Below are 10,505 nucleotides of genomic sequence, written 5' to 3'. Positions count from 1 at the left end.
TTGCTTTTCATAGATAGACTTGCTTCTTGTCAAATAAATTACAAACTATTGTTGTAATTTAAACATAAATATGTTAGTGTAAACTTAAAACATGACGTGAATTGTTGATTTCTTATTGTCAAGAGGTTATATAAAAATTAAATATATATTCTAGTAGAATATTTTTCACATGAATTATGATATTTGGATAAAAGAACTAGAGCCACAAAGTATCGAAATTGGCCCTTTCGCCAAAATAAATTAGACTTTCACAATTGAAGATCTAATATTTATAGGATATAGAACAATTTATTTTATAACAATATATATTGTAGTTTGCGTTTTATATTCATTTAAACTTGGTGTTGTTTTTCAGCATGGAAATTATGTAACGTTAAGACGCTTAGATCAAGATGTTGACGTTATGACTGTGAGAATTGATATGCAAAAAATTAATGCATAGGTTAATATATATTTTTGGGTTTATTCTGTTTGTAAATAATACAACTATTGAATTCCTAAAATATTAGGGACTTGTTAATTTTCTTTGATGTTCAAATGTGTGATGCATTGCAAATGACAATGTATCGAGTTCTTCTTTTTCATATTTAGCCCATCGTCTCGCATAATCTTCGACAGAATTCGCAATAGAGATGAAGTCCTTTCGCCAATTGGAAGGACGATGTTTTATGTATTTAGGGTCTTTTAAAATAAGTGTTTTAAGGTACTGATTTTCAACTTTATCAACATCACCAGTAATGACATGTCCAGCTAGACTACAGTTGAAAGAAGACGAAGAACAAGGACACATTAGTGGATTAAGTAGAAGTATAAGATGGTCCATATCTATGAACAGTAAAGTTTGTTTATAATTAAAAAGTGTCGATACAATAGTAGAAGTGTATCTGTAGGAAATACAAAGTGTGAAATTGAACTTGAAATATGTTGGAATACAAGACTTAAATCTTTGCTTACGTTGACGGTATATATTCCTTTGTTTGTAAATTTAACCTTAAGGAACTGGCGGTATGATATCATCATCGGGGGCTTAAAGAGCCTGTGATTGGCAACTTCAATATCAACACCAATACGACCTTTCATTGGGTCAAATGCTGTCAGACGTGTTTCCGCCGATTTTAGACCATTCGAGACGCACCGATATTAACTATGGTTAACTCCGTTTACCTGATCAAGATACAGGGCTCACGATGGGTATGTCCGGTTGATAGGGGAGGCTTACTCCTCCTAGGCACCTGATACCACATCTGGTGTGTCCAGTTGTCCGTCTTTGCCCAACTATCGATTTTGAATTGCTTATGAGATTGATGAGATTGATCACTGTTCGTTATATACGCCTTTCATCCATAATCATAGAGTTCAGTCTATATTCTAGTTTTGAACAGTCCAAGTATAGACTAACTATGACTTCTTTAATAAAACTCTCATTGAAACAGAGTAAAGTTTCGAGCGAATATGATGTGGACCGAATTGTCTTTTGACGAAGGCAAACGTGAACCAAGCGTGACAACATGCATACTTGTTTTTTTTATATGAACAATGTACATAGGTGCGTTTCCGTCTTTGGCTATTGGGAATTAGTCCTATCACATTCACGATACCTCCTTGTGGACTCATCAAAGTTTCAACATCATATACATTATCATTGCATCCATAAGAAATTGCAGTATTTAGAGTCCTGATCCAGTGATCTTTCGTTGTCTACGAAAAGAGGTACTTAATGTTGGATTGTTTGTATGATGGTATGATGGTAATCATTTTTCTAATATCCTGACCCTCATCAACAAGCATTATTTATTTGAAATCTGTGTCCCAATATTTTTTTTATTAAACGAGCCCCTGGTTCCTTTCTTATCTCTTATTAATATTCCCCGTTTATTTATTTCCGTCACTCTGTTGTTGAGAAGTTTGTTTCCTAAAATTGAAAACGTCACAAACAGCGTAGGAGAAAATATGATAACGAAAATTCATGTAATAAGTGATATCCACTGGATAGAGGAGAAACCATGCGATAAATGTATTTAACTCGTGGTTCATGCACGATAGTCAGGGTATTACACAGTATTATAAAGTGTACTTATCCACCCTATAACATACAAGGGGGGCCTCCGTGGCCGAGTGGTTAGAGCATTGCGCTCTAAATCACACGGCCTCTCACCTCTGTCGGGGCGGGTTCGAATCCCGCTCGCGCCGGTAAGTGAGAAAGGTTCCCAGTTTACTTTCGAAAGGTCGGTGGTCTCTTCCCAGGTACATTGTATCTTGGTTCTCTCTTCCACCAATAAAAACTGGGCGCCACCATATAACTGAAAAACTCTTGAGTGTGGCGGAAAACATCAAAACAAAAAACAAAATATAACATACCAAGGGTGCTGACTCCTCCTAGGCTCCTGATCCCACCTCTGGTGTGTCCAGGGATCCGTGTTTGCGCAACTATATATATCGCACTGCTTATAGGAGTTATGAGATTGATCACTGTTCGTTATCTTCACCTTTCATGTATATTGATATTCGGTACATGTGATTATAGTCTTGCAGGTCTAGTGGAAGTGAATTGCACCAGCGATGCTATTAATTTTCTTTGATGATTTATTTCTATTCAAGATATCAGAGTGTGCAAATCATTTCGTCAGTGAGCGTGCAAACATTTTGTAGTTGATCATGAGCAATCGAAAAGAAGCGACTTCCTTTTTCTTGTTGATAGTGTTTGCTCTGTAAATATAAGATGTAATCTAACTTCTAAACATCTTTAATCTAAAATTATCCTGATGAATAATATAGTTAATGTAGACGACGATTCTACATTTATCATGATACAAATCATGTACTCAAAATGAAAGAATTTAAAATTATACAGAAATGATTTTTTTTTAACTGAATGATGTTTGCGATGCTATTAATTTTCATTGATGATTTACTTCTATTCAAGATATCAGAGTGTGCAAATCATTTCGTCAGTGAGCGTGCAAACATTTTGTAGTTGATCATAAGCAATCGAAAAGAAGCGACTTCCTTTTTCTTGTTGATAGTGTTTGCTCTGTAAATATCAGATTTAATCTAACTTCTAAACATCTTTAATCTTAAATTATCCTGATGAATAATATAGTCAATGTAGACGACGATTCTACATTTATCATGATACAAATCATGTACTCAAAATGAAAGAACTTAAAATTATACAGAAATTATTTTTTTTAAACTGAATGATGTTTGCAAACATGAAACACTGGGATTCGTCTTAATTTAATAACGGGGTGCGCATCTACAATGAATCAATTGACGGCACATGTATGCAATGACATCTATACGATACGTCTGCTCAGGTAAGTCCTTTTTTTGACACTTGAAAACAGACAGGAGTGTCAGGTACGATGATTTCACATGAGGCGTTTACTCTTTCTCCAATCATTCGTGTGGTAGTTCACCATTGTTTAAGCATTTCAGAGATTCACACACGCACTTGAAGACTACAAATGAAGATTGTAACACATGAATAATTCGTTTTTAGATAAGAGAGGAACGATTTTGTGGTACGCTGCATGGTTCGAATGGAGCGGTTTTGTGTGGGAACGATTCTAGTGGAGAACGGAACGGTTCATTTGATGTAGTTGTATTTTTCAGGGTCTGTACATTTAATATGGGGTATCTAGGATATGAAAGACACGCCCCAGGGCAGACATTTATCACAATCGGGTATTCTTGAGAAATGGAATAAGAGAATCACAATGATGTCATTTTTCAAATCATTGCTGCATATGTGTGAGTATGTATAATAGTTGTATACCACTTGTATTGAAATATCACATATGGAATAAAATTGCGGCGAATATGAGGGTTTAGGGTTTCATATCCGAGTGTATCTAAATTCAACCTTTCAAGAATTTCAAGGATGAAAGTGTTTGCAAATTTACCTTTGATTCGATTTATCGAAGTGCAACACTAACAATTCTAATTGAATTTTAGTGTATCACTTATGTGAAGAGAACTGCAATCTATCATTGACATACTAAGAAGGATGTATTTGAAATAATTAGTAATGAGGAAAGCAGGATTCAACATTATAAATATTGTACATACAATTTTCGCAGATCCTATGGTCGTTAGAGCGATCTAGTTTTAGGCCAAATGTTGTCTGACGTGTTGTGCAGTTCTTTACACCCTGATTTTGACTACAGATCACTCCGTTTTCCTATAGAGATATATACAGGGCTTAAACCTTTTTCTACCGGTACATTTTAGAGGTTTCTAAAGAATAAATGACAATATTTTTAAATCGAGTTACATCTGCATGTATCACGATTTTAGGTAGGCATGTGATATATAATTTTGTTACGAATTGGACAGGGCACATTTTTTTTCAAAAATGTTGTCATATTATCCCATGACAACAAAGAGTTCTACGGGGTCAAAGGTCATTTAAGTGCACATTTTTGCAACCTTTTTTCTCTGGAATATATATATTACGACCCCTCTCACTGGATTCGAGTCAGAAATAGGAAATTCTAAATGTATGAGCTGATATGTCTTTTAAAATACTACAAAAACATCACAATCAAATTAATCAATTTTATTGACAAACGAATATTTTTGGTTGCTAAGTAACAACACTCATGGTGTAATTTTGACCAAATTTGCCTTTCTAAATTCATTCGACACAATTCAAACATAATTACATTGCATGATGATTAGTAAATGTCACATTATTTTAAAAATATAATCTTTAACTAGATCTTAGTCATTTTAAAAGGTTTCTAACAAAAAATATAATGAAGAGAATTAAGGTCAAAGGTCATAAAATGAAAATTTCGTACTTCATATACATATTCATCATTTTCTAATAATATGACGTTTTGCCATTGTATCCCACTAAATAGTATAAATAGTGCAACATTAACACAAAGATCTTTCCTGTTAAAATCTAAAAAAAAAATCATTTTTTTATGTTCAAATATATTTGGTTGCTAAGCAACAACACCATTATGATATCAAATGCTATGCGAAAATAATGCCCGTTTTTCCTCCCCAAGTTCATTGTACATGTATACGAATGTTCAAGTACTTACTTTCAATCACTAAATTTAAATGTACTTGCATTATATTTAATAAAAATTGTTCTTCTTATATTCAACCTCTTAAAACATATTTCTAGACATAATTCTTGATATTAGGTTGTTCCGATAGGGGCATGTGTTGACCAATATCTGTCTATCGACTGGAACTTCTCAGCAGACATGTATAAGATAATGCCCAAAAATCTGAAGCAAAAAAGAAAGATTGTTTATACTTAGCCCCAATATACTGATGTATTCTCAGAGCTTTTGAATACTCGATTGGCTCTGTAAATGTTTTCTATAATCAAGGCCCTCTGAAAATTATGCGTTTAATTACTTGTAAAATTTTATCTTTAATAAATGTGTTAGATGCACAGCCAGATTAATTTTGGTAAAGGTAATCTTATAAAATGCATTTTATTATTCGTTTTAAACTGGAAATCACTGTCACAATATCGGTACTTTAAAACTAGTAATATCTGTACAGTTCCTCTTCAGTGACAGGCTTCGAACTTCCTTGGGAAGCATATGACAATCCTTCCCCCTAGATATGACCATCACAGCATAATGGTTGGTGGCAACACAGATGGAGAAAACCAAATCTTCTGTCAAAAACAGCTTCATAAAATCTGCAATTCTCTGAATAATCAGGTCCCATATCTGAAAATAAAAATGCAAATAAAATCAGTATTGGCCATCATACCTTATTTGTCAGCATTTAAAACACTTAGCATACCTTATAATTAGAAACAGAATAATGATTTTCCGTGTTTTGTCTCTTTTTGTATGCATGTTATATCTAGTAATGCAACGATAAACAGTAAAATGGTACACGCATATCAGTGTACCATAATGTCATGATTCCATTTGTGAATGTATTATCTGGATTCATTTGAATGTTAATTAAGTGTATACGGATTTAACCCTATATTCAACCTCTCAGAGTCATATCAACTGCTTGCCAGGTTGTCACTCCGAATGAAATGCCACAGTTCTTGGACCAGGTGTCCCTGTGTCCTCCACATCAACATACTTCCAATTCATGTCTGGATTTGCCAGTAGACTGTCACTAGTGGAAGATACCTGGAAGTTTCCCACTAAATATTGGGATGTCAATAACCTTTTTAAAGATGAAAAAATACAATTGAGAATTATTGGTTTGTGTTTTAAAGCAGAATATAAGCTTCATGATAGTAAGGGACAGTTTCGCACGAAAGTACTGATCATATTTATTTAAAGATAGAGATGTCCTATATTTAAAGTGCTATTTGGTAAGGGATGACATACATAGTTATTTCGGATTTCAAAGATTTCGGTTGAGCATCACTGAAGATACATTATTTGTCGAAATGCGCATCTGGTGCATCAAAATTGGTATCGTATAAGTTTTACATACATATGTTAGAAATCAAATGAATGGAATATTTCATTATACTTTGCGAGTGTAGCAGAGTGCGTATTGAAAAAAAAAACTATACATCATGGAGGTGTTAGCATTATGCCCAACATATACATGGGAGCAAATACTGAAGAAATTCAGGTTGAAATATACAGTGTCCAGCGAAAATAGTGTGCCTCTGAGGGAAATTGAATGGCCCCAGATTTAAAGTAGAATTGAATTGGTTCTTCATTGTACACAGTGTCTAAATTCCCTGGCATGGTACTCTGATGGGGTGTGGATTTAGTCGAAATTAGAGAAAATCTAAGCAACAAGTGGGCAGATGCCCATCAGCTCAAAGCACACCAGCATGTATGGATCATATAATTAAATGCTTTTTCAATAGCCTGTCATAACCAGATTTTGATTGATGTTAACCCCCCCCCCCCCCACACGCACACACCTTTTGTCCCAAACACACATTTTGTTTTTATTTCTGTTACAATATGAAGAAAAACCTCAAATTACGGTAATAAATTCTATTATTACGATAATACAATAATGTAATATATGCTTTCCTAACAGATTGTGTTTTCTTTTCATAGAAATATTTTTTTTATAAACATAGAACATCTTGGAAAATAGCCTCCGCAACAATGGTCATGAATGCCCAGTCTGATTGAAACCATCCCACCCTTTTCTCATCGTACACTAAATCCACCCTCTTATTACACTCGCGCGTCAGGTGAGGAGATACCAAAAGTGTGTGTGGGGGGATCAGACTGATTAATGCCGGGCCAGGACAGATTAATTGATGTCAGATATGTTCAGCTCTTAATAAACAATTGGGTGTTATACACTTGGTTTAGATATCATAAAATATAAATATTTTCTTTCATGAAACGACAAATTATGGCATCAAATCGCGGTTAATATATTAATCGTGCATTTTTCATAACATGACATAACTGCGAAGGTGTTTTTTTTCTAGTCGGTCTATGTGGCTACATCAACTTACATGTTTATACTGAATGCATGATCGTTTGGGTCATCCTGCAACAGGATATCCAAGGTATCTTCAGACTTCTTCATCTGACATCAGGTCGTTTTCAAGATGTAAAATACAATACAAGCGTTTGTTGTGTTGTTGTTTTCGTTGAAACGGAAACACGTGTGTTGCCCGTGGACACTTTCAGAAAACCCCGCGGTCGCGATCCGGATCACGGGGGGAAAGTATTATATATACAATATGCAGACTGGTCTTTTTGTTTTCTTTGTATGGCAGAAAAAAATATTTCTATACCGAATAAATATTACATAACGTTTATATCTGAATTTGAAGTATTTTTTTATTCACTCTACCGATGTAACATTCTCGTTAGGTGTTTTATGAAGTTACAATACAAGTAGGTGGTGTAACTGTTATTTACCAATAATGGTTTTTCTACTTCTTTTTTTTTTAAAGCAGAGAATACCTGGCTGATTATTTCATACATATATGTATATTGTTTTAGTGTATCAAAAAGTATTCATATTACCAACAGAGGACACTACAAATAGTTTCCACTACTTTATTGTGCGATGCTCGTCGATCGCTTTCAGCACCGACGTTTTATCACTAATTTTAAAGAAAACCGCGCAGCATGTCCCAATTTCATTTTATCGTAATATAAAAACTAACAAGAATTACAACACAAATAAGGGCCCATCAAAAAGAACATTTCCTGTACTTTTACAGGCTGTGTTTACTTTTCCCTATTTCCATATATGAATATTGGTAAAACGCCGATCTGTTTAAACATTGAGAAATAAAATTGTAAGAAAGCGTACATGTGCAAAAAATAGCTATTTTCTTATAACTTTGCCAGGCATTAGAAATAATTTTTATATGTTCTGAAAGCAGGGAATATATGCTTTTCAAAAATATAGAAAATAGTGCATTCATACGGGAGATTAAAAAAATCGTATCGAGGGGGGAAATGGCCTTGCGACAAAGCGTTGCGTCATATTTAGACGAAGCCATCTTTCGCTTTAAATGCTTTTATTAATTTAATAGCTTTATTTACTTAACTGATTTTTACATAGTTAAAAAATAGAGAAAATTTCCAAAAATATGATATATAGATCATATATCTTATTACCGTAGTTTGAAAGATTTAGAGGCACTCCTTTTGCGCTGTCCCGTTTTTACGCGCCACCGGTCAAATTGACCGGTACGGTAGAGAAGGGGTTAAAGTGGATGTGACCGTTCAACAGCGGATGTTTACTTTTCCTAGTCACCAGATTCCACATCTAGTATGTCTAAGGGTCTGTTTCTGTCCAGCTCTTGGTGTTGTATTCCTCATAGGAGTTATGATATAAATAAATTTTCGTTATTTATTTCATTTTTGTTATTTTTTTCCTTTCATAGATAAGTAGATAGATAGATAGATGATAGGGATGCTTACTCCTCCTAGGCACCTGATCCCACCTCTGGTGTGTCCAGGGGTCCGTTTTTGCCCAACTATCTATTTTGTATTGATTATAGGACTTATGAGATTGATCACTGTTCGTTATCTTCACCTTCCATAGATATATAGATAAATAGAAAGATAGATAAATAGATAGATAGATAGATAGATGAAGGGATAGATGGATAGATAGACAGAGTCCCTGAAACGTTCTACTTTACCATTTTCCGTACGTTCACCGTGTTCTCTCCGCTTACAGTTTTGTGTACACAAATCATTTACCGTGCGTTCATAGTTCACAAAGCGTTAAACCGATCATTGTCATTTGCAACACCAAAGTTAAAGGATCGATCTTCTGAGCAAGGCAAAAGGGAAATGGAAAACCGTGCGTTATAGTGAAAGTAAACTTTCCTGTTATAATAGAAATTATATTTTTGAAGCACAAAGTACCAGGATTATTAACTGTAAAAAATTAAATAAAACTGAAGATCACTCATCAATATCAAATGATAGAATATTCATCGTTCTTATCACAAAACATAACTATTGTTTGGTTAAAAAGTAGGGGAGTACTTCTGAATGAGAGCAGAATTTAAGAGCCTGCACTAATGAATTCAAACCTTATACATGAACACATTGCAAAGGACAAGAGCTGGTACGTGTAACAAAATAATGAGGCAGCTTCCGTTAATAAATACATCACACCCTCTGAACTATCAGTTATCATTTTCAGGTTCTGGCAAAAGAACAATCCATTATTGTCATCATGTTGTTTTACTTAACAAGAATTTTAAAGAAGTAAACGTTATTCCTCACCCCCCCCCCCCCCCCCCACCCTGCTTTTAAACATCGATGCTAAATTTCGATGATTTGACAAGTATTTTTGGTTATTTTACACCTATATTTATGAAAAAAATGTCAATAAATTTATTTACTCTTTTCGACAAATTTGAAATGTTTCTATCATTTGTCTCTGATATAAAAAAATGACTTTTCTCATGAATTTCTATACAATACACATATAAAAGTATCTGCATCAGAAATATACAAAAACTGCATCATCTAAATGCAGTTCGTGGTCCCACTATCTATTTTGTACGTATCTATGTTAATTGTGGGATTATTTCCTCAGGTTGATATACTGTACACACAGTTGCAATTAAGTGAATTACGTAAATCTAAGTGGGAAAACACCTTCTATACTTAGTATACAGAAGCGTTCAAGTGTCAAATCGGGGTTTAGGTAATTATAGCGGCCGTGTTGTTTGTTTAATGAAATTATCTTGACTACTTTCCGGAGTGTTTTTTAATTGCATATGCACTTGTATTTTTTATGTCGTACAGTCCTACTTACTATGCTATCTTCTTTTCACATACATTGTATACTCATGTATGAAGAAATTAAATACTACTCATTATCAGACAAAATGCACTAGTATACAAGATGACACACCAATGCTCACGGTTTATGAAAGCATCAAAAGTTCTGAATATTATTTTTCTACTAAATTTACGATGATTTCATGAGAAATATAATCCAGTACTAGCAAATAAATGTACTATACTTTGTTTAGACATAATATGTTCAGAATTGGTGCTTGTAGTTCTCGAATTCGTTTCGATCGGTCGATA

General features: G+C 34.1%; 1 long non-coding RNA gene across 1 annotated transcript; it reads right to left on the bottom strand.

Moving 5' to 3' along the window:
- Positions 1 to 5,366: 5,366 nt before the first annotated feature.
- Positions 5,367 to 7,621, bottom strand: LOC130047804 (uncharacterized). Its single transcript, XR_008796618.1, has 3 exons — positions 7,442 to 7,621; positions 5,982 to 6,165; positions 5,367 to 5,705 (listed from the first exon to the last, which is right to left on the bottom strand). It is a non-coding gene; the product is annotated as an uncharacterized LOC130047804 (long non-coding RNA).
- Positions 7,622 to 10,505: the final 2,884 nt, after the last annotated feature.

This window comes from Ostrea edulis, chromosome 7 (assembly GCF_947568905.1).
Source record: "Ostrea edulis chromosome 7, xbOstEdul1.1, whole genome shotgun sequence".
NCBI lineage: Eukaryota > Metazoa > Mollusca > Bivalvia > Ostreida > Ostreidae > Ostrea > Ostrea edulis.
The sequence above is the reverse complement of the archived record's forward strand: the minus strand, read 5'-3'. Positions and strand labels throughout refer to the sequence as shown.